Here is a 25969-nt window from a genome sequence, read left to right on the forward strand (position 1 = left end):
ATCGTCCCGAGGGCGTCGCGTCGATCAGCGTCGGTGTGCGGCGTTTTTTCTCGCCGCGAAACAAGCTGTGCGTCGAAATTTTCGGCGCACGGAGCGTCCAAGTGAAAGGAAGAAGTCTTTTTGGTCCTGAGACTTCAAGGAACAGGAGGCAAGCTCTATCCAAGCCCTTGGAGAGCACTTTCACAGCCAGACAAGAGTTCAGCAAGGCAGCAGGGCAACAGCAAGACAGCAGTCCTTTGTAGAAAGCAGACAGGTGAGTCCTTTGAGCAGCCAGGCAGTTCTTCTTGGCAGGATGTAGTTTCTGGTTCAGGTTTCTTCTCCAGCAAGTGTCTGATGAGGTAGGGCAGAGGCCCTGTTTTATACCCAAATGTGCCTTTGAAGTGGGGGGAGACTTCAAAGAGTGGCTAAGAAGTGCACCAGGTCCCCTTTCAGTTCAATCCTGTCTGCCAGGGTCCCAGTAGGGGGTGTGGCAGTCCTTTGTGTGAGAGCAGGCCCTCCACCCTCCCAGCCCAGGAAGACCCATTCAAAATGCAGATGTATGCAAGTGAGGCTGAGTACCCTGTGTTTGGGGTGTGTCTGAGTGAATGCACAAGGAGCTGTCAACCAAGCCCAGCCAGACGGGGATTGTAAGGCACAGAAAGATTTAAGTGCAAAGAAAGGCTCACTTTCTAAAAGTGGCATTTCTAGAATAGTAATATTAAATCCGACTTCACCAGTCAGCAGGATTTTGTATTACCATTCTGGCCATACTAAATATGACCTTCCTGCTCCTTTCAGATCAGCAGCTGCCACTACAACAGTGTATGAGGGCAGCCCCAATGTTAGCCTATGAAGGAAGCAGGCCCCACAGTAGTGTAAAAACGAATTTAGGAGTTTTACACTACCAGGACATATAACTACACAGGTATATGTCCTGCCTTTTATCTACACAGCACCCTGCTCTAGGGGTTACCTAGGGCACACATTAAGGGTGACTTATATGTAGAAAAAGGGGAGTTCTAGGCTTGGCAAGTACTTTTAAATGCCAAGTCGAGGTGGCAGTGAAACTGCACACACAGGCGTTGCAATGGCAGGCCTGAGACAAGGAAAAGGGGCTACTTAAGTGGGTGGCACAACCAGTGCTGCAGGCCCACTAGTAGCATTTAATTTACCAGCCCTATGCACATAAAGTGCACCTTACTAGGGACTTATAAGTAAATTAATAGTCCAATCAGGTATGATTCAAGGTTACCATGTTTTAAGGGAGAGAGCATATGCACTTTAGCACTGGTTAGCAGTGGTAAAGTGCGCAGAGTCTAAAAACCAGCAAAAATGAGGTCAGAAAAAGAGAAGGAGGAAGGCAAAAAGTTTGGGGATGACCCTGTCAAAAAGCCAGGTCCAACACCCACCATACAAGTGACCATTTTTTTCACTCCTAGGGCCCTGTACGCAACCTTCAAGAAGAATAAATGTCAACAAGATTGCCAAACGAGCACTTGAAATACATCATCGTTCCCTTTCCCCAACCCCCCCAACTAAGGCCGCACATATCGCTCACAGCAGCTAGATCTCCACCTACCAATCCGGTTAACCCCTTCGCTGCCAGGCCTTTTCCCCCTCCTGTGCCAGGCCTTTTTTTGCCTATTTGGGGCAGTTCGCGCTTAGGCCCTCATAACTTTTTGTCCACATAAGCTAACCAAGCCACATTTACGTCCTTTTTTTCCACCATCCTAGGGATTCTAGAGGTACCCAGACTTTGTGGGTTCCCCTGAAGGAGGCCAAGAAATTAGCCAAAATACAATGACAATTTCATTTTTTTTTTTTTAAATTGAAAAAGTGGCTGCAGAAGAAGTCTTGTGGTTTTTCCCCTGAAAATGGCATCAACAAAGGGTTTGCGGTGCTAAACTCAGCAGCTTCCCAGCTTTCAGAAACAAGCAGACTTGAATCAGAAAACCCAATTTTTCAACACAGTTTTGGCATTTTACTGGGGCATACCCCATTTTTGCAATTTTTTGTGCTTTCAGCCTCCTTCCAGTCAGTGACAGAAATGGGCATGAAACCAATACTGGATCCCAGAAACCTAAACATTTCTGAAAAGTAGACAACATTCTGAATTCAGCAAGGGGTCATTTGTGTAGATCCTACAAGGGTTTCCTACAGAAAATAACAACTGAAAAAGAAAAATATTGAAATTGAGGTGAAAAAAACATAAATTTTTCTCTACGTTTTACTCTGTAACTTTTCCCTGCAATATCAGATTATCGAAAGCAATATACCGTTACGTCTGCTGGACTCCTCTGGTTGCGGGGATATATAGGGCGTGTAGGTTCATCAAGAACCCGAGGAACCCAGAGCCAATAAATGAGCTGCACCCTGCAGTGCGTTTTCATTCTATACCGGGAATACAGCAATTCATTTGCTGAAATATAAAGAGTAAAAAATTTCTATCAAGAAAACCTTTGTATTTCCAAAAAGGGCACAAGATAAGGTGTTGAGGAGCAGTGGTTATTTGCACATCTCTTAATTCCGGGGTGACCATACTAGCATGTGAATGACAGGGCATTTCTCAAATAGATGTCTTTTTTACACACTCTCCTATATTTGGAAGGAAAACATTTAGAGAAAGACAAGGGACAATAACACTTGTTTTGCTAATCTATGTTCCCCTAAGTCTCCCGATAAAAATGATACCTCACTTGTGTGGGTAGGACTAGCGCCCGCGACAGAAAACACCCCAAAGCGCAACGTGGACACATCCAATTTTTTGAAAGAAAACAGAGGTGATGTTTGTGAAGTGCCTACCTGTAGATTTTGGCCTCTAGCTCAGCCGGCACTTAGGGAAACCTACCAAACCTGTGCATTTCTGAAAACTAGAGACCTAGGGGAATCCAAGATGGGGTGACTTGTGGGGCTCGGACCAGGTTCTGTTACCCAGAATCCTTTGCAAACCTCAAAATTTGGCTAAAAAAACACATGTTCCTCACATTTCTGTGGCAGAAAGTTCTGGAATCTGAGAAGAGCCACAAATTTCCTTCCACCCAGCGTTCCCCCAAGTCTCCCGATAAAAATGATACCTCACTTGTGTGGGTAGGCCTAGCGCACGCGACAGGAAACACCCCAAAGCGCAACGTGGACACATCCAATTTTTTGAAAGAAAACAGAGGTGATTTTTGCGAAGTGCCTACCTGTAGATTTTGGCCTCTAGCTCAGCCGGCACCTAGGGAAACCTACCAAACCTGTGCATTTCTGAAAACTAGAGACCTAGGGGAATCCAAGATGGGGTGACTTTTGGGGCTCAGACCATGTTCTGTTACCCAGAATCCTTTGCAAACCTCAAAATTTGGCTAAAAAAACACATGTTCCTCACATTTCTGTGGCAGAAAGTTCTGGAATCTGAGAGGAGCCACAAATTTCCTTCCACCCAGCGTTCCCCCAAGTCTCCCGATAAAAATGATACCTCACTTGTGTGGGTAGGCCTAGCGCCCGCGACAGGAAACGCCCCAAAGCGCAACGTGGACACATCCAATTTTTTGAAAGAAAACAGAGGTGATTTTTGTGAAGTGCCTACCTGTAGATTTTGGCCTCTAGCTCAGCCGACACCTAGGGAAACCTACCAAACCTGTGCATTTCTGAAAACTAGAGACCTAGGGGAATCCAAGATGGGGTGACTTGTGGAGCTCGGACCAGGTTCTGTTACCCAGAATCCTTTGCAAACCTCAAAATTTGGCTAAAAAAACACATGTTCCTCACATTTCTGTGGCAGAAAGTTCTGGAATCTGAGAAGAGCCACAAATTTCCTTCCACCCAGCGTTCCCCCAAGTCTCCCGATAAAAATGATACCTCACTTGTGTGGGTAGGCCTAGCGCACGCAACAGGAAACACCCCAAAGCGCAACGTGGACACATCCAATTTTTTGAAAGAAAACAGAGGTGATTTTTGCGAAGTGCCTACCTGTAGATTTTGGCCTCTAGCTCAGCCGGCACCTAGGGAAACCTACCAAACCTGTGCATTTCTGAAAACTAGAGACCTAGGGGAATCCAAGATGGGGTGACTTTTGGGGCTCAGACCATGTTCTGTTACCCAGAATCCTTTGCAAACCTCAAAATTTGGCTAAAAAAACACATGTTCCTCACATTTCTGTGGCAGAAAGTTCTGGAATCGGAGAGGAGCCACAAATTTCCTTCCACCCAGCGTTCCCCCAAGTCTTCCGATAAAAATGATACCTCCCTTGTGTGGGTAGGCCTAGCGCCCGCGACAGGAAACGCCCCAAAGCGCAACGTGGACACATCCAATTTTTTGAAAGAAAACAGAGGTGATTTTTGTGAAGTGCCTACCTGTAGATTTTGGCCTCTAGCTCAGCCGGCACCTAGGGAAACCTACCAAACCTGTGCATTTCTGAAAACTAGAGACCTAGGGGAATCCAAGATGGGGTGACTTTTGGGGCTCAGACCATGTTCTGTTACCCAGAATCCTTTGCAAACCTCAAAATTTGGCTAAAAAAACACATGTTCCTCACATTTCTGTGGCAGAAAGTTCTGGAATCGGAGAGGAGCCACAAATTTCCTTCCACCCAGCGTTCCCCCAAGTCTTCCGATAAAAATGATACCTCCCTTGTGTGGGTAGGCCTAGCGCCCGAGACAGGAAACACCCCAAAGTGCAACGTGGACACATCCAAATTTTTGAATGAAAACAGAGGTGATTTTTGCGAAGTGCCTACCTGTAGATTTTGGCCTCTAGCTCAGCCGGTACCTAGGGAAACCTACCAAACCTGTGCATTTCTGAAAACTAGAGACCTAGGGGAATCCAAGATGGGGTGACTTGTGGGGCTCGGACCAGGTTCTGTTACCCAGAATCCTTTGCAAACCTCAAAATTTGGCTAAAAAAACACATGTTCCTCACATTTCTGTGGCAGAAAGTTCTGGAATCTGAGAGGAGCCACAATTTTCCTTCCACCCAGCGTTCCCCCAAGTCTCCCAATAAAAATTATACCTCACTTGTGTGGGTAGGCCTAGCGCCCGCGACAGGAAACGCCCCAAAGCGCAACGTGGACACATCCACATTTTTGAAAGAAAACAGAGGTGTTTTTTGCGAAGTGCCTACCTGTAGATTTTGGCCTCTAGCTCAGCCGGCACTTAGGGAAACCTACCAAACCTGTGCATTTCTGAAAACTAGAGACCTTGGGGAATCCATGATGGGGCGACTTCTGGGGCTCGGACCAAGTTCTGTTACCCAGAATCCTTTGCAAACCTCAAAATTTGGCTAAAAAAACACATGTTCCTCACATTTCTGTGGTAGAAAGTTCTGGAATCTGAGAGGAGCCACAAATTTCCTTCCACCTAGCGTTCCCGCAAGTCTCCCGATAAAAATAATACCTCACTTGTGTGGGTAGGCCTAGCGCCCGCGACAGGAAACACCCCAAAGCGCAATGTGGACACATCCAATTTTTTGAAAGAAAACAGAGGTGATTTTTGCGAAGTGCCTACCTGTAGATTTTGGCCTCTAGCTCAGCCGGTACCTAGGGAAACCTACCAAACCTGTGCATTTCTGAAAACTAGAGACCTAGGGGAATCCAAGATGGGGTGACTTGTGGGGCTCGGACCAGGTTCTGTGACCCAGAATCCTTTGCAAACCTCAAAATTTGGCTAAAAAAACACATGTTCCTCACATTTCTGTGGCAGAAAGTTCTGGAATCTGAGAGGAGCCACAAATTTCCTTCAACCCAGCGTTCCCCCAAGTCTCCCAATAAAAATGATACCTCACTTGTGTGGGTAGGCCTAGCGCCCGCGACAGGAAACGCCTCAAAGCGCAACGTGGACACATCCACATTTTTGAAAGAAAACAGAGGTGTTTTTTGCGAAGTGCCTACCAGTAGATTTTGGCCTCTAGCTCAGCCGGCACTTAGGGAAACCTACCAAACCTGTGCATTTCTGAAAACTAGAGACCTTGGGGAATCCATGATGGGGCGACTTGTGGGGCTCGGACCAAGTTCTGTTACCCAGAATCCTTTGCAAACCTCAAAATTTGGCTAAAAAAACACATGTTCCTCACATTTCTGTGGCAGAAAGTTCTGGAATCTGAGAGGAGCCACAAATTTCCTTCCACCCAGCTTTCCCCCAAGTCTCCCAATAAAAATGATACCTCACTTGTGTGGGTAGGCCTAGCGCCCGCGACAGGAAACGCCCCAAAGCGCAACGTGGACACATCCACATTTTTGAAAGAAAACAGAGGTGTTTTTTGCGAAGTGCCTACCTGTAGATTTTGGCCTCTAGCTCAGCCGGCACTTAGGGAAACCTACCAAACCTGTGCATTTCTGAAAACTAGAGACCTTGGGGAATCCATGATGGGGCGACTTGTGGGGCTCGGACCAAGTTCTGTTACCCAGAATCCTTTGCAAACCTCAAAATTTGGCCAAAAAAACACATGTTCCTCACATTTCTGTGGCAGAAAGTTCTGGAATCTGAGAGGAGCCACAAATTTCCTTCCACCTAGCGTTCCCCCAAGTCTCCCGATAAAAATAATACCTCACTTGTGTGGGTAGGCCTAGCGCCCGCGACAGGAAACGCCCCAAAGCGCAACATGCACACATCCACATTTTTTAAAGAAAACAGAGATGTTTTTTGCGAAGTGCCTACCTGTAGATTTTGGCCTCTAGCTCAGCCGGCACATAGGGAAACCTACCAAACCTGTGCATTTCTGAAAACTAGAGACCTAGGGGAATCCAAGATGGGGTGACTTGTGGGGCTCGGACCAGGTTCTGTTACCCAGAATCCTTTGCAAACCTCAAAATTTGGCTAAAAAAACACATGTTCCTCACATTTCTGTGGCAGAAAGTTCTAGAATCTGAGAGGAGCCACAAATTTCCTTCCACCCAGCGTTCCCCCAAGTCTCCCGATAAAAATGATACCTCACTTGTGTGGGTAGGCCTAGCGCCTGCGACAGGAAACGCCCCAAAGCGCAACGTGGACACTTCCAAGTTTTTGAAAGAAAACAGAGGTGTTTTTTGCGAAGTGCCTACCTGTAGGTTTTGGCCTCTAGCTCAGCCGGCACCTAGAGAAACCTACCAAACCTGTGCATTTCTGAAAACTAGAGACCTAGGGGAATCCAAGATGGGGTGACTTGTGGGGCTCGGACCAGGTTCTGTTACCCAGAATCCTTTGCAAACCTCAAAATTTGGCTAAAAAAACACATGTTCCTCACATTTCTGTGCAGAAAGTTCTGGAATCTGAGAGGAGCCACAAATTTCCTTCCACCCAGCGTTCCCCCAAGTCTCCCGATAAAAATGATACCTCACTTGTGTGGGTAGGCCTAGCGCCCGCCACAGGAAACGCCCCAAAGCGCAACGCGGACACATCAAAATTTTTGAAAGAAAACAGAGGTGTTTTTTGCGAAGTGCCTACCTGTAGATTTTGGCCTCTAGCTCAGCCGGCACTTAGGGAAACCTACCAAACCTGTGCATTTCTGAAAACTAGAGACCTAGGAGAATCCATGATGGGGTGACTTGTGGGGCTCGGACCAGGTTCTGTTACCCAGAATCCTTTGCAAACCTCAACATTTGGCTAAAAAAACACATGTTCCTCACATTTCTGTGGCAGAAAGTTCTGGAATCTGAGAGGAGCCACAAATTTCCTTCCACCCAGTGTTCCCCCAAGTCTCCCGATAAAAATGATACCTCACTTGTGTGGGTAGGCCTAGCGCCCGCGACAGGAAACACCCCAAAGCGCAACGTGGACACATCCAATTTTTTGAAAGAAAACAGAGGTGATTTTTGCGAAGTGCCTACCTGTAGATTTTGGCCTCTAGCTCAGCCGGCACCTAGGGAAACCTACCAAACCTGTGCATTTCTGAAAACTAGAGACCTAGGGGAATCCAAGATGGGGTGACTTGTGGGGCTCAGACCAGGTTCTGTTACCCAGAATCCTTTGCAAACCTCAAAATTTGGCTAAAAAAACACATGTTCCTCACATTTCTGTGGCAGAAAGTTCTGGAATCTGAGAGGAGACACAAATTTCCTTCCACCCAGCGTTCCCCCAAGTCTCCCGATAAAAATGATACCTCACTTGTGTGGGTAGGCCTAGCGCCCGCGACAGGAAACGCCCCAAATCGCAACGTGGACACATCAGTTGATTTTTGTGAAGTGCCTACCTGTAGATTTTGGCCTCTAGCTCAGCCGACACCTAGGGAAACCTACCAAACCTTTGCATTTCTGAAAACTAGAGACCTAGGGGAATCCAAGATGGGGTGACTTGTGGGGCTCGGACCAGGTTCTGTTACCCAGAATCCTTTGCAAACCTCAAAATTTGGCTAAAAAAACACATGTTCCTCACATTTCTGTGGCAGAAAGTTCTGGAATCTGAGAGGAGCCACAAATTTCCTTCCACCCAGCGTTCCCCCAAGTCTTCCGATAAAAATGATACCTCCCTTGGGTGGGTAGGCCTAGCGCCCGCGACAGGAAACGCCCCAAAGCGCAACGTGGACACATCCAATTTTTTGAAAGAAAACAGAGGTGATTTTTGTGAAGTGCCTACCTGTAGATTTTGGCCTCTAGCTCAGCCGACACCTAGGGAAACCTACCAAACTTGTGCATTTCTGAAAACTAGAGACCTAGGGGAATCCAAGATGGGGTGACTTGTGGGGCTCGGACCAGGTTCTGTTACCCAGAATCCTTTGCAAACCTCAAAATTTGGCTAAAAAAACACATGTTCCTCACATTTCTGTGGCAGAAAGTTCTGGAATCTGAGAGGAGCCACAAATTTCCTTCCACCCAGCGTTCCCCCAAGTCTCCCGATAAAAATGATACCTCACTTGTGTGGGTAGGCCTAGCGCCCGCGACAGGAAACGCCCCAAAGCGCAACGTGGACACATCCACATTTTTGAAAGAAAACAGAGGTGTTTTTTGCGAAGTGCCTACCTGTAGATTTTGGCCTCTAGCTCAGCCGGCACTTAGGGAAACCTACCAAACCTGTGCATTTCTGAAAACTAGAGACCTTGGGGAATCCATGATGGGGCGACTTCTGGGGCTCGGACCAAGTTCTGTTACCCAGAATCCTTTGCAAACCTCAAAATTTGGCTAAAAAAACACATGTTCCTCACATTTCTGTGGCAGAAAGTTCTGGAATCTGAGAGGAGCCACAAATTTCCTTCCACCTAGCGTTCCCCCAAGTCTCCCGATAAAAATAATACCTCACTTGTGTCTGTAGGCCTAGCGCCCGCGACAGGAAACACCCCAAAGCGCAATGTGGACACATCCAATTTTTTGAAAGAAAACAGAGGTGATTTTTGCGAAGTGCCTACCTGTAGATTTTGGCCTCTAGCTCAGCCGGTACCTAGGGAAACCTACCAAACCTGTGCATTTCTGAAAACTAGAGACCTAGGGGAATCCAAGATGGGGTGACTTGTGGGGCTCGGACCAGGTTCTGTGACCCAGAATCCTTTGCAAACCTCAAAATTTGGCTAAAAAAACACATGTTCCTCACATTTCTGTGGCAGAAAGTTCTGGAATCTGAGAGGAGCCACAAATTTCCTTCCACCCAGCGTTCCCCCAAGTCTCCCAATAAAAATGATACCTCACTTGTGTGGGTAGGCCTAGCGCCCGCGACAGGAAACGCCCCAAAGCGCAACGTGGACACATCCACATTTTTTAAAGAAAACAGAGGTGTTTTTTGCGAAGTGCCTACCTGTAGATTTTGGCCTCTAGCTCAGCCGGCACTTAGGCAAACCTACCAAACCTGTGCATTTCTGAAAACTAGAGACCTTGGGGAATCCATGATGGGGCGACTTCTGGGGCTCGGACCAAGTTCTGTTACCCAGAATCCTTTGCAAACCTCAAAATTTGGCTAAAAAAACACATGTTCCTCACATTTCTGTGGCAGAAAGTTCTGGAATCTGAGAGGAGCCACAAATTTCCTTCCACCTAGCGTTCCCCCAAGTCTCCCGATAAAAATAATACCTCACTTGTGTCTGTAGGCCTAGCGCCCGCGACAGGAAACACCCCAAAGCGCAATGTGGACACATCCAATTTTTTGAAAGAAAACAGAGGTGATTTTTGCGAAGTGCCTACCTGTAGATTTTGGCCTCTAGCTCAGCCGGTACCTAGGGAAACCTACCAAACCTGTGCATTTCTGAAAACTAGAGACCTAGGGGAATCCAAGATGGGGTGACTTGTGGGGCTCGGACCAGGTTCTGTGACCCAGAATCCTTTGCAAACCTCAAAATTTGGCTAAAAAAACACATGTTCCTCACATTTCTGTGGCAGAAAGTTCTGGAATCTGAGAGGAGCCACAAATTTCCTTCCACCCAGCGTTCCCCCAAGTCTCCCAATAAAAATGATACCTCACTTGTGTGGGTAGGCCTAGCGCCCGCGACAGGAAACGCCCCAAAGCGCAACGTGGACACATCCACATTTTTGAAAGAAAACAGAGGTGTTTTTTGCGAAGTGCCTACCTGTAGATTTTGGCCTCTAGCTCAGCCGGCACTTAGGCAAACCTACCAAACCTGTGCATTTCTGAAAACTAGAGACCTTGGGGAATCCATGATGGGGCGACTTCTGGGGCTCGGACCAAGTTCTGTTACCCAGAATCCTTTGCAAACCTCAAAATTTGGCTAAAAAAACACATGTTCCTCACATTTCTGTGGCAGAAAGTTCTGGAATCTGAGAGGAGCCACAAATTTCCTTCCACCTAGCGTTCCCCCAAGTCTCCCGATAAAAATAATACCTCACTTGTGTCTGTAGGCCTAGCGCCCGCGACAGGAAACACCCCAAAGCGCAATGTGGACACATCCAATTTTTTGAAAGAAAACAGAGGTGATTTTTGCGAAGTGCCTACCTGTAGATTTTGGCCTCTAGCTCAGCCGGTACCTAGGGAAACCTACCAAACCTGTGCATTTCTGAAAACTAGAGACCTAGGGGAATCCAAGATGGGGTGACTTGTGGGGCTCGGACCAGGTTCTGTGACCCAGAATCCTTTGCAAACCTCAAAATTTGGCTAAAAAAACACATGTTCCTCACATTTCTGTGGCAGAAAGTTCTGGAATCTGAGAGGAGCCACAAATTTCCTTCCACCCAGCGTTCCCCCAAGTCTCCCAATAAAAATGATACCTCACTTGTGTGGGTAGGCCTAGCGCCCGCGACAGGAAACGCCCCAAAGCGCAACATGCACACATCCAAATTTTTGAAAGAAAACAGAGGTGTTTTTTGCGAAGTGCCTACCTGTAGGTTTTGGCCTCTAGCTCAGCCGGCACCTAGAGAAACCTACCAAACCTGTGCATTTCTGAAAACTAGAGACCTAGGGGAATCCAAGATGGGGTGACTTGTGGGGCTCGGACCAGGTTCTGTTACCCAGAATCCTTTGCAAACCTCAAAATTTGGTCAAAAACACATGTTCCTCACATTTCTGTGGCAGAAAGTTCTGGAATCTGAGAGGAGCCACAAATTTCCTTCCACCCAGCGTTCCCCCAAGTCTCCCGATAAAAATGATACCTCACTTGTGTGGGTAGGCCTAGCGCCCGCCACAGGAAACGCCCCAAAGAGCAAAGCGGACACATCAAAATTTTTGAAAGAAAACAGAGGTGTTTTTTGCAAAGAGCCTACCTGTAGATTTTGGCCTCTAGCTCAGCCGGCACTTAGGGAAACCTACCAAACCTGTGCATTTCTGAAAACTAGAGACCTAGGGGAATCCATGATGGGGTGACTTGTGGGGCTCGGACCAGGTTCTGTTACCCAGAATCCTTTGCAAACCTCAAAATTTGGCTAAAAAAACACATGTTCCTCACATTTCTGTGGCAGAAAGTTCTGGAATCTGAGAGGAGCCACAAATTTCCTTTCACCCAGCGTTCCCCCAAGTCTCCCGATACAAATGATACCTCACTTGTGTGGGTAGGCCTTGCGCCCGCGACAGAAAACGCCCGAAAGCACAACATGGACACATCCTATTTTTTTAAAGAAAACAGTGCCTACCTGTGGATTTTGGCCTGTAGCTCAGCCGGCACCTAGGGAAACCTACCAAACCTGTGCATTTCTGAAAACTAGAGACCTAGGGGAATCCATGATGGGGTGACTTGTGGGGCTCGGACCAGGTTCTGTTACCCAGAATCCTTTGCAAACCTCAAAATTTGGTTAAAAAACACATGTTCCTCACATTTCTGCGGCAGAAAGTTCTGGAATCTGAGAGGAGCCACAAATTTCCTTCCACCCAGCGTTCCCCCAAGTCTCCCGATAAAAATGATACCTCACTTGTGTGGGTAGGCCTGGCGCCCGCGACAGGAAACGCCCCAAAGCGCAACGTGGACACATCCATTTTTTTTAAAGAAAACAGAGGTGTTTTTTGCGAAGTGCCTACCTGTAGATTTTGGCCTCTAGCTCAGCTGGCACCTAGGGAAACCTAACAAACCTGTGCATTTCTGAAAACTAGAGACCTAGGGGAATCCAAGATGGGGTGACTTGTGGGGCTCGGACCAGGTTCTGTTACCCAGAATCCTTTGCAAACCTCAAAAGTTGGCTAAAAAAACACATGTTCCTCACATTTCTGTGGCAGAAAGTTCTGGAATCTGAGAGGAGCCACAAATTTCCTTCCACCCAGCGTTCCCCCAAGTCTCCCGATAAAAATGATACCTCACTTGTGTGGGTAGGCCTAGCGCCCGCGTCAGGAAACGCCCCAAAGCGCAACGTGGACACATCCACATTTTTGAAAGAAAACAGAGGTGTTTTTTGCGAAGTGCCTACCTGTAGATTTTGGCCTCTAGCTCAGCCGGCACTTAGGGAAACCTACCAAACCTGTGCATTTCTGAAAACTAGAGACCTTGGGGAATCCATGATGGGGCGACTTGTGGGGCTCGGACCAAGTTCTGTTACCCAGAATCCTTTGCAAACCTCAAAATTTGGCTAAAAAAACACATGTTCCTCACATTTCTGTGGCAGAAAGTTCTGGAATCTGAGAGGAGCCACAAATTTCCTTCCACCTAGCGTTCCCCCAAGTCTCCCGATAAAAATAATACCTCACTTGTGTGGGTAGGCCTAGCGCCCGCGACAGGAAACGCCCCAAAGCGCAACATGCACACATCCAAATTTTTGAAAGAAAACAGAGGTGTTTTTTGCGAAGTGCCTACCTGTAGATTTTGGCCTCTACCTCAGCCGGCACCTAGGGAAACCTACCAAACCTGTGCATTTCTGAAAACTAGAGACCCAGGGGAATCCAAGATGGGGTGACTTGTGGGGCTCGGACCAGGTTCTGTTACCCAGAATCCTTTGCAAACCTCAAAATTTGGCTCAAAAAACACACGTTCCTCACATTTCTGTGGCAGAAAGTTCTGGAATCTGAGAGGAGCCACAAATTTCCTTCCACCCAGCGTTCCCCCAAGTCTCCCGATAAAAATGATACCTCACTTGTGTGGGTAGGCCTAGCGCCCGCGACAGGAAACGCCCCAAAGCGCAACGTGGACACATCCAATTTTTTGAAAGAAAACAGAGGTGATTTTTGTGAAGTGCCTACCTGTAGATTTTGGCCTCTAGCTCAGCCGACACCTAGGGAAACCTACCAAACCTGTGCATTTCTGAAAACTAGAGACCTTGGGGAATCCATGATGGGGCGACTTGTGGGGCTCGGACCAAGTTCTGTTACCCAGAATCCTTTGCAAACCTCAAAATTTGGCTAAAAAAACACATGTTCCTCACATTTCTGTGGCAGAAAGTTCTGGAATCTGAGAGGAGCCACAAATTTCCTTCCACCTAGCGTTCCCCCAAGTCTCCCGATAAAAATAATACCTCACTTGTGTGGGTAGGCCTAGCGCCCGCGACAGGAAACGCCCCAAAGCGCAACATGCACACATCCAAATTTTTGAAAGAAAACAGAGGTGTTTTTTGCGAAGTGCCTACCTGTAGATTTTGGCCTCTACCTCAGCCGGCACCTAGGGAAACCTACCAAACCTGTGCATTTCTGAAAACTAGAGACCCAGGGGAATCCAAGATGGGGTGACTTGTGGGGCTCGGACCAGGTTCTGTTACCCAGAATCCTTTGCAAACCTCAAAATTTGGCTCAAAAAACACACGTTCCTCACATTTCTGTGGCAGAAAGTTCTGGAATCTGAGAGGAGCCACAAATTTCCTTCCACCCAGCGTTCCCCCAAGTCTCCCGATAAAAATGATACCTCACTTGTGTGGGTAGGCCTAGCGCCCGCGACAGGAAACGCCCCAAAGCGCAACGTGGACACATCCAATTTTTTGAAAGAAAACAGAGGTGATTTTTGTGAAGTGCCTACCTGTAGATTTTGGCCTCTAGCTCAGCCGACACCTAGGGAAACCTACCAAACTTGTGCAAATCTGAAAACTAGAGACCCAGGGGAATCCAAGATGGGGTGACTTGTGGGGCTCGGACCAGGTTCTGTTACCCAGAATCCTTTGCAAACCTCAAAATTTGGCTCAAAAAACACACGTTCCTCACATTTCTGTGGCAGAAAGTTCTGGAATCTGAGAGGAGCCACAAATTTCCTTCCACCCAGCGTTCCCCCAAGTCTCCCGATAAAAATGGTACCTCACTTGTGTGGGTAGGCCTAGCGCCCGCGACAGGAAACGCCCCAAAGCGCAACGTGGACACATCCAATTTTTTGAAAGAAAACAGAGGTGATTTTTGTGAAGTGCCTACCTGTAGATTTTGGCCTCTAGCTCAGCCGACACCTAGGGAAACCTACCAAACTTGTGCAATTCTGAAAACTAGAGACCTAGGGGAATCCAAGATGGGGTGACTTGTGGGGCTCGGACCAGGTTCTGTTACCCAGAATCCTTTGCAAACCTCAAAATTTGGCTAAAAAAACACATGTTCCTCACATTTCTGTGGCAGAAAGTTCTGGAATCTGAGAGGAGCTACAAATTTCCTTCCACCCAGCGTTCCCCCAAGTCTCCCGATAAAAATGATACCTCACTTGTGTGGGTAGGCCTAGCGCCCGAGACAGGAAACGCCCCAAAGTGCAACGTGGACACATCCAAATTTTTGAAAGAAAACAGAGGTGATTTTTGCGAAGTGCCTACCTGTAGATTTTGGCCTCTAGCTCAGCCGGTACCTAGGGAAACCTACCAAACCTGTGCATTTCTGAAAACTAGAGACCCAGGGGAATCCAAGATGGGGTGACTTGTGGGGCTCGGACCAGGTTCTGTTACCCAGAATCCTTTGCAAACCTCAAAATTTGGCTCAAAAAACACACGTTCCTCACATTTCTGTGGCAGAAAGTTCTGGAATCTGAGAGGAGCCACAAATTTCCTTCCACCCAGCGTTCCCCCAAGTCTTCCGATAAAAATGATACCTCACTTGTGTGGGTAGGCCTAGCGCCCGCGACAGGAAACGCCCCAAAGCGCAACGTGGACACATCCAATTTTTTGAAAGAAAACAGAGGTGATTTTTGTGAAGTGCCTACCTGTAGATTTTGGCCTCTAGCTCAGCCGACACCTAGGGAAACCTACCAAACTTGTGCAATTCTGAAAACTAGAGACCTAGGGGAATCCAAGATGGGGTGACTTGTGGGGCTCGGACCAGGTTCTGTTACCCAGAATCCTTTGCAAACCTCAAAATTTGGCTAAAAAAACACATGTTCCTCACATTTCTGTGGCAGAAAGTTCTGGAATCTGAGAGGAGCTACAAATTTCCTTCCACCCAGCGTTCCCCCAAGTCTCCCGATAAAAATGATACCTCACTTGTGTGGGTAGGCCTAGCGCCCGAGACAGGAAACGCCCCAAAGTGCAACGTGGACACATCCAAATTTTTGAAAGAAAACAGAGGTGATTTTTGCGAAGTGCCTACCTGTAGATTTTGGCCTCTAGCTCAGCCGGTACCTAGGGAAACCTACCAAACCTGTGCATTTCTGAACACTAGAGACCTAGGGGAATCCAAGATGGGGTCACTTGTGGGGCTCGGACCAGGTTCTGTTACCCAGAATCCTTTGCAAACCTCAAAATTTGGCTAAAAAAACACATGTTCCTCACATTTCTGTGGCAGAAAGTTCTGGAATCTGAGAGGAGCCACAAATTTCCTTCCACCCAGCGTTCCCCCAAGTCTCCCAATAAAAATGATACCTCACTTGTGTGGGTAGGCCTAGCGCCCGCGTCAGGAAACGCCCCAAAGCGCAACGTGGACACATCCACATTTTTGAAAGAAAACAGAGGTGTTTTTTGCGAAGTGCCTACCTGTAGATTTTGGCCTCTAGCTCAGCCGGCACTTAGGGAAACCTACCAAACCTGTGCATTTCTGAAAACTAGAGACCTTGGGGAATCCATGATGGGGCGACTTGTGGGGCTCGGACCAAATTCTGTTACCTAGAATCCTTTGCAAACCTCAAAATTTGGCTAAAAAAACACATGTTCCTCACATTTCTGTGGCAGAAAGTTCTGGAATCTGAGAGGAGCCACAAATTTCCTTCCACCTAGCGTTCCCCCAAGTCTCCCGATAAAAATAATACCTCACTTGTGTGGGTAGGCCTAGCGCCCGCGACAGGAAACGCCCCAAAGCGCAACATGCACACATCCAAATTTTTGAAAGAAAACAGAGGTGTTTTTTGCGAAGTGCCTACCTGTAGATTTTGGCCTCTACCTCAGCCGGCACCTAGGGAAACCTACCAAACCTGTGCATTTCTGAAAACTAGAGACCCAGGGGAATCCAAGATGGGGTGACTTGTGGGGCTCGGACCAGGTTCTGTTACCCAGAATCCTTTGCAAACCTCAAAATTTGGCTCAAAAAACACACGTTCCTCACATTTCTGTGGCAGAAAGTTCTGGAATCTGAGAGGAGCCACAAATTTCCTTCCACCCAGCGTTCCCCCAAGTCTCCCGATAAAAATGATACCTCACTTGTGTGGGTAGGCCTAGCGCCCGCGACAGGAAACGCCCCAAAGCGCAACGTGGACACATCCAATTTTTTGAAAGAAAACAGAGGTGATTTTTGTGAAGTGCCTACCTGTAGATTTTGGCCTCTAGCTCAGCCGACACCTAGGGAAACCTACCAAACTTGTGCAATTCTGAAAACTAGAGACCTAGGGGAATCCAAGATGGGGTGACTTGTGGGGCTCGGACCAGGTTCTGTTACCCAGAATCCTTTGCAAACCTCAAAATTTGGCTAAAAAAACACACGTTCCTCACATTTCTGTGGCAGAAAGTTCTGGAATCTGAGAGGAGCTACAAATTTCCTTCCACCCAGCGTTCCCCCAAGTCTCCCGATAAAAATGATACCTCACTTGTGTGGGTAGGCCTAGCGCCCGAGACAGGAAACGCCCCAAAGTGCAACGTGGACACATCCAAATTTTTGAAAGAAAACAGAGGTGATTTTTGTGAAGTGCCTACCTGTAGATTTTGGCCTCTAGCTCAGCCGACACCTAGGGAAACCTACCAAACCTGTGCATTTCTGAAAACTAGAGACCCAGGGGAATCCAAGATGGGGTGACTTGTGGGGCTCGGACCAGGTTCTGTTACCCAGAATCCTTTGCAAACCTCAAAATTTGGCTAAAAAAACACACGTTCCTCACATTTCTGTGGCAGAAAGTTCTGGAATCTGAGAGGAGCTACAAATTTCCTTCCACCCAGCGTTCCCCCAAGTCTCCCGATAAAAATGATACCTCACTTGTGTGGGTAGGCCTAGCGCCCGAGACAGGAAACGCCCCAAAGTGCAACGTGGACACATCCAAATTTTTGAAAGAAAACAGAGGTGATTTTTGCGAAGTGCCTACCTGTAGATTTTGGCCTCTAGCTCAGCCGGTACCTAGGGAAACCTACCAAACCTGTGCATTTCTGAACACTAGAGACCTAGGGGAATCCAAGATGGGGTGACTTGTGGGGCTCGGACCAGGTTCTGTTACCCAGAATCCTTTGCAAACCTCAAAATTTGGCTAAAAAAACACATGTTCCTCACATTTCTGTGGCAGAAAGTTCTGGAATCTGAGAGGAGCCACAAATTTCCTTCCACCCAGCGTTCCCCCAAGTCTCCCAATAAAAATGATACCTCACTTGTGTGGGTAGGCCTAGCGCCCGCGTCAGGAAACGCCCCAAAGCGCAACGTGGACACATCCACATTTTTGAAAGAAAACAGAGGTGTTTTTTGCGAAGTGCCTACCTGTAGATTTTGGCCTCTAGCTCAGCCGGTACCTAGGGAAACCTACCAAACCTGTGCATTTCTGAACACTAGAGACCTTGGGGAATCCATGATGGGGCGACTTGTGGGGCTCGGACCAAATTCTGTTACCTAGAATCCTTTGCAAACCTCAAAATTTGGCTAAAAAAACACATGTTCCTCACATTTCTGTGGCAGAAAGTTCTGGAATCTGAGAGGAGCCACAAATTTCCTTCCACCTAGCGTTCCCCCAAGTCTCCCGATAAAAATAATACCTCACTTGTGTGGGTAGGCCTAGCGCCCGCGACAGGAAACGCCCCAAAGCGCAACATGCACACATCCAAATTTTTTAAAGAAAACAGAGGTGTTTTTTGCGAAGTGCCTACCTGTAGATTTTGGCCTCTAGCTCAGCCGGCACTTAGGGAAACCTACCAAACCTGTGCATTTCTGAAAACTAGAGACCTTGGGGAATCCATGATGGGGCGACTTGTGGGGCTCGGACCAAGTTCTGTTACCCAGAATCCTTTGCAAACCTCAAAATTTGGCTAAAAAAACACATGTTCCTCACATTTCTGTGGCAGAAAGTTCTGGAATCTGAGAGGAGCCACAAATTTCCTTCCACCTAGCGTTCCCCCAAGTCCCCCGATAAAAATAATACCTCACTTGTGTGGGTAGGCCTAGCGCCCGCGACAGGAAACGCCCCAAAGCGCAACATGCACACATCCAAATTTTTTAAAGAAAACAGAGGTGTTTTTTGCGAAGTGCCTACCTGTAGATTTTGGCCTCTAGCTCAGCCGGCACCTAGGGAAACCTACCAAACCTGTGCATTTCTGAAAACTAGAGACCTAGGGGAATCCAAGATGGGGTGACTTGTGGGGCTTGGACCAGGTTCTGTTACCCAGAATCCTTTGCAAACCTCAAAATTTGGCTAAAAAAACACATGTTCCTCACATTTCTGTGGCAGAAAGTTCTGGAATCTGAGAGGAGCCACAAATTTCCTTCCACCCAGCGTTCCCCCAAGTCTCCCGATAAAAATGATACCTCACTTGTGTGGGTAGGCCTAGCGCCTGCGACAGGAAACGCCCCAAAGCGCAACGTGGACACATCCAAGTTTTTGAAAGAAAACAGAGGTGTTTTTTGCGAATTGCCTACCTGTAGGTTTTGGCCTCTAGCTCAGCCAGCACCTAGGGAAACCTACCAAACCTGTGCATTTCTGAAAACTAGAGACCTAGGGGAATCCAAGATGGGGTGACTTGTGGGGCTCGGACCAGGTTCTGTTACCCAGAATCCTTTGCAAACCTCAAAATTTGGCTAAAAAAACACATGTTCCTTACATTTCTGTGGCAGAAAGTTCTGGAATCTGAGAGGAGCCACAAATTTCCTTCCACCCAGCGTTCCCCCAAGTCTCCCAATAAAAATGATACCTCACTTGTGTGGGTAGGCCTAGCGCCCGCGACAGGAAACGCCCCAAAGCGCAACATGGACACATCCTATTTTTTTAAAGAAAACAGTGCCTACCTGTTGATTTTGGCCTGTAGCTCAGCCGACAGCTAGGGAAACCTACCAAACCTGTGCATTTCTGAACACTAGAGACCTAGGGGAATCCATGATGGGGTGACTTGTGGGGCTCGGACCAGGTTCTGTTACCCAGAATCTTTTGCAAACCTCAAAATTTGGCAAAAAAAACACATGTTCCTCACATTTCTGTGGCAGAAAGTTCTGGAATCTGAGAGGAGCCACAAATTTCCTTCCACCCAGCGTTCCCCCAAGTCTCCCGATAAAAATGATACCTCACTTGTGTGGGTAGGCCTAGCGCCCGCGACAGGAAACGCCCCAAAGCGCAACGTGGACACATCCTATTTTTTTAAAGAAAACAGTGCCTACCTGTGGATTTTGGCCTGTAGCTCAGCCGGCACCTAGGGAAACCTACCAACCCTGTGCTTTTTTGATAACTAGATACCTAGGGGAATCCAAGATGGGGTGACTTGTGGGGCTCGGACCAGGTTCTGTTACCCAGAATCCTTTGCAAACCTCAAAATTTGGCCAAAAAAACACCCTTTCCTCTCATTTCGGTGACAGAAAGTTCTGGAATCTGAGAGGAGCCACAAATTTCCTTCCACCCAGCGTTCCCCCAAGTCTCCCGATAAAAATGATACCTCACTTGTGTGGGTGGGACAGGTGCCTGCAACAGAATAAGGCCCAAAACTTGAAGAGATAGAAGGGATAGCACAGCGAGTTTATAAGGGCATATTCTTTTATACATCTTTAGACGGACTCTGCTTTGGGGACCCACATAAGTGAGGTGTCATTTTACTTGGAGACTGAGGGGACAACTGGGGAGTAGGAATTTTGTGCTGGAGCGGTGATCCTACTAAGAAAAGTCAGGAAAATATGCTTTTTTATGCAAATTTTGAGGTTTACAGAGGAGTCTGGGTAAGAAAATGTTGGGGGAGCCACGCAAGCCACACCTCCCTGGACTCCTTGGGGTGTCTAGTTTTAAAAAATGTCTGGGTTTTGTAGGTTTCCCTAGATGAAGGCCGCACCCAGGACCAAAAACATAGGTGGGCCCTCCCCCCCAAACACAGGTATTTTTGTAATATATCATATTGATGTGTGCACATACGTCCGTGATGTGCCAAACACTAAAATTGTGAAAAGAAACACACTTAGGTTATGTGAAGAAGACCCCTCACCCACCAACCAAGTTGGTGGCATGCTTCATCATCGGGGTCCCACCCGAGGCACCTAGCGTGTCACAGGTGTGCTGGGACGCCTGATTACAGCGGAGCAGGTTTTGTCATTTTTACCACACATACTGGTTGGATTTGGCACGAGGGTGAGTGATGGTTCAGTGGATCAAATTTTATTAACAAGAGATTTCACAAAAATGAAATGCACTGCTAATAACTGAAAGGCAAAAAACTGAACCAATGACTCACAGCTCGTGAGCTGTAAAGCCGCGACAAGGCACCAACCGCTTTACAGTCCATTCACACACCTTTCATACATGACACGCACAAGACCATTCACACCGCCAGCCACGGGCCCAGCACAATACAACACTCACATCGACAGACCGCGCCACTCAAGGGCCCATCACTTACAAACGCCCACATGCCTGATACAAGAATCACACCAGCTGATGGGAGTGTGGACTGCCGTTTGACTGGCACTGCCAGCCAAGCGCCACCCCACGCACACCGCCAGCCAAGTGCCACCCCAAGCACACCGCCAGCCAAGCGCCACCCCACGCACACCGCCAGCTAAGCGCCACCCCACGCACACCGCCAGCCAAGCGCCACCCCAAGCACACCGCCAGCCAAGCGCCACCCCACGCACACCGCCAGCCAAGCGCCACTCCAAGCACACCGCCAGCCAAGTGCCACACCATGCACACCGCCAGCCAAGCGCCACCCCAAGCACACCGCCAGCCAAGCGCCACCCCACGCACACCGCCAGCCAAGCGCCACCCCGCGCACACCGCCAGCCAAGCGCCACCCCACCCACACCGCCATCACTTTTTTTTTGTTTATAAACAACAAAGAAACCACTAATTATAAAATAAGCACAAAACTACAAACACAAAAGCTCTAAGTAAATACATGACAGAGATGCCATCCGTGAAACATATGAAAATATAAAACAGACAAATTACGCTCACGGTATTTCCCAGAAGTTTTTTTTTGTATGGTAACTTCTATAACAGCTGGGCACACTCAGCCCAGGCTTTGAAGGGCATTCGGGGCAGTACATCCGGCTCTCCCTCCGGATTAATCTCCGGGCACATACTCTACATTTCTTTGTGGGCAAGTCTTTTTTGGGAGTGGGAGGAATGTGATCTGGAAAGTGCCGATCTTTCAATCTAGCCACATCCTCCACCACTTCTACTCTAGGAACTCATGCCGGTTCCACCACAATAAGGCTTTCTATCACCGACTCCTGAAATTTAACAAATGTCATCCTTGACTCAGGTGAACAATCCTTGTATACAATAAAGGCATTAAAAGTTGCCAAATGAAATAAATTTAGGGCCAACTTTTTATACCACATATAATACTTACGAAGAGCAGTGTAAGGTTCCAACCTCTGATCTACTCTATCAACACCACCCATGTGCCTATTGTAGTCCAAAATGCACGCAGGTTTGCACACTTCCGCAACCTGACCCCAAACAGCCACAGGGGAAGTACTCTCATCATGGATGGTCGATAGCATGTACACATCCCTCCTGTCTGAAAATGTCAGAGCTAGCAGCTCATTATTCCGCAAGGCACTGCACTGTCCCCTCTCAAGTTTTTTACAGACAAGCTCCCTTGGATAGCCTTTCCGGTTAGAACGGATTGTGCCACAAGCAACAGTGTCCACCCTAAACAACTCCTTGAACAACTGCACTCCAGTGTAGAAATTATCTACGTACAAATGGTGACCTTTGTTAAACAGGCGTCTAGGAAGTTCCCACACAATTTTTTCGCTAACTCCAAAAGTGTCCGGACAACCATGAGGGTCAATACTGGAATACCTACCAGTGTAGACCTGGAAATTATACACATACCTTGTACTGCTTTCTGAAAGCAGATACAATTTAATCCCATACCGTGCCCATACCGATTACGTGTCATAGTTGCAGGAAATATAGCAGTTGCCATCAAGGGACTAGTAGACCAATAAGAAGCCAGTGACAGCTTCCTGATCAACCCCATCAAAAAAGACAAACCTAAAAATCTTTTAATCTCTTCCAGATATGTGGGAACCCACTGAGTAGCTCTAGACTGAGGCTTAAGTCTGGCAGCGTTGTCCCGCAAATATTGCTCTGCATACACATTTGTCTGCTCCACAATCTCTTCCAAAAATACATCGTCCATAAACAAGTGAAAGAAATGGACAGGCAAAAAGTTTTCCGTATTAACTCTACACCCTGGGAGACCAGTAAATGCAGGTAACTGTGGCTGCTCCATGTTTGGGGCAATCCAGGTGTCAGGTCTTCTAATGGGAAACCCTTCAGCCCCAGGCTGCTGCACTCGTGGCACATCAATGTCCTCCTCTAACACAGGCCCTTCATCTGCACTGAGAGTAGCTTCCTCATCAGAAGAATACTCTCGGACAGAAAACTCACTTCCAGAATCTCCTGCTTCCTCCTCTGCCTCAGATGCAGAGTCAGTGTCGTAATCATGGTCTGAAGACGACTCAAAGAGCATGCGAACAACCTGCTGAGCGGTCACTTTGCGGCTAGCCATGATCCTAACAACAAATGGATTGGCAACAACAACTAGCACTAAAATAAGTAATAAACAAAGTGTAGCTTTATCACAAAGAGTTATGTACTACAAAAAACTATACCACTCACTTGCCTGAAAAAGCTACTCACCAAGCAACTACTCTGCACAGACACAGCAATCACCAATGATATCCCACTAAAAAGAAAAAAGAAAAAAGAAAATTAGACATATGACAAAACAAACATCACTGTGCTCAAATCTAAGGACAATGTCAAACACACAATACTGCATTTAGTACACCACCTGCAAACATGTCATTCATGCATGTCAACAATACTCCTTTGGAGTAAATTGCTCTCACTTACCTAAAACATGCAACTATGCAAACCGCAGGACAACTACTGCCAAAACCGCAAAGATCCACAGCAAAGGAAGCAAAAGCATTGAACTAGAAGAAAAAGAAGAAATAAATTATTATAATCACAAATACAAATACTTTGCCAGTTGACAAACACCCCACCACCAAGAACTTAGAAGTTGTCCCTGGTACCTAAGCGGATCCTGCCCCCCTCGGGGGTAGATGGGCGTAAAAAAATTGGCCAATCTGCCCCCAAGGGGTGCAGAAATGGGCAACACCTCTGTACCCCCTGTAGGGGGCGACCCTTCCCAAAGGGGGCACCCCCAGCACAACACAAAACAAAAACAAAAAATCCCTGCCGTATTGGTGGTTTCTGCCCTCCTTGGGGGCAGATGGGCCTACAAAAATAGGGGCAGAGATGGCCAATACGAACTTTCCCCACTTTAGGGGGGCGACCGTTGCCCAAGGGGTGCCCCCAAACACACACCACACACACACACACCACACAATCCCTGGCGCCTAGTGTGCTTCCACCCCCCGGGGGCCAGATCGTCCAAAAAATGGCTGGTCTGCCATCGGGGGGGGGGGCGAAACTGAAAAAAAAAAATAGCCCCCCAGGGGAGCGACCCTTGCCCAAGGGGTTGCCCCCAAAATAAACAATAAAAACAAAATCCCTGGTGTCTAGTAGATTTCGCCCCCCCCCCCCCTTGGTGGCAGATCAGCCCAAAAATTGGCAATCTGCCCCCAGGGGGGGCGAAATACTAAAAAAATAGCCCCCAGTGGGGCGACCCTTGCCCAATGGGCCGCCCCCAAAAGAAACTTTACAATAAAAATAAATCCCTGGTGTCTAGTGGATATCGCCCCCCCCCCTGGGGGCAGATCGGCTGAAAAAAAGGAGATCAGCCCCCGGGGGGGGCGAAACACGAAAAAAAATTGACCCCGGGGGAGGGGGAGACCCTTGCCCAAGGGGTCACCCCCAAAAAACACAATAAAAACTAATTCCCTGGTGTCTAGTGGATTTCGCCCCCCCCCTGGGAGCAGATCCGCCAAAAAATCGTCGATCTGCCCCCGGGGGGGGCGAAATACAAAAAAAATAGGCCCCCAGTGGGGTGACCCTTGCCCAAGGGGTCGCCCCCAAAATTCACACACAAAATAAAATCCCTGGTGTCTAGTGGTTTTCGCCCCCCCCCCCCCCCCGGGGGAAGATCCGCCGAAAAATCAGCAGATCTGCCCCCGGGGGGGCGGGGGGGACGGGGTGCGAAATACAAAAAAAAAATGCTCCCCAGGGGGGCGACCCTTGCCCAAGGGGTCGCCCCCAAAAGAAACCTAATAGAAAAAATTCCCTGGGGTCTAGTGGAAATTCCTGCTCCACGATCGCGGGCAGGGGAATCTTGTGAAAACAGGCACGGGGGAAAGGAAAAACCCTTTCCTTTCCCCCGTGTCTGTTTCCCGCCCCCCACCCCCCAAAAACGGAAAGGACTCACCTTTCCTCCTCGCGCGCTGGAAGCAAATGGCTTCCAGCACGCCCGGCAACACTAGATGACGTTGGCGCTTTGCGCGCGCCGACGTCATTGGATTGCCGGGTATGGGGTCGGGGGTGGAAGGGGAAGGTCTTCCCCTTCCATCCCGCCTTGGGGGGGAGTGGGGTGCACGGGGGGGCGCGCTAGCCTTGGACGAGGTCACCTCGTCCAAGGCACAGAAGCGGTTAATCTGAGCCCAATCCCATCCCAACTGTGCTGCCTCGGTAGCTGCACCTATTCTGAAAGAATGTGTCCCATAGCACTGTGCCCTTCTACCGACATGTCGCAGCACCGTCTGCAATACTGCCAACAATTGAAAAGCCGATACCTTCGCACCATTGGCATGCCTAAAGCTCCATCTTCACCAGCATGCACCTGTGCCTGAAAAATGCGCCACTCCATTACCTGACAAGCTGCTGGATTCCCCCCTTTCTCCAACCAAACCCACATCCCCCACCCCATCTGATCCATCTTAGACTTCCACAGCCACATACCCAAACGTACCCCACTCAAGCAAACATCAGCCGCTCTCACTCCTACCTTTTTTCCCACTCCCAAAAGCTCAGACACACGAAAAGCCCCAAAAAACATCCACACCATGCACAAATGAAACAAAGCCAGCTCACGCGCATCCGAATAAGAAACCGGCAACACATGCAACAGCTCCAGCAACAGCTCAAAGGTTTCGGGTTCCCTTGCCTCCTTCCCTAAACTCCCCCTAATCCTTTCAACATTCTCCCCAGAATATCATCTTTAGCTGGGTCCCAACCAAAAAACAATTTTCCTTAAAATGAAACACCTGCCAACTTGCCCCCAATG

This window comes from Pleurodeles waltl, chromosome 3_1, assembly GCF_031143425.1.
Source record: "Pleurodeles waltl isolate 20211129_DDA chromosome 3_1, aPleWal1.hap1.20221129, whole genome shotgun sequence".
NCBI classification, from domain to species: Eukaryota; Metazoa; Chordata; class Amphibia; order Caudata; family Salamandridae; genus Pleurodeles; species Pleurodeles waltl.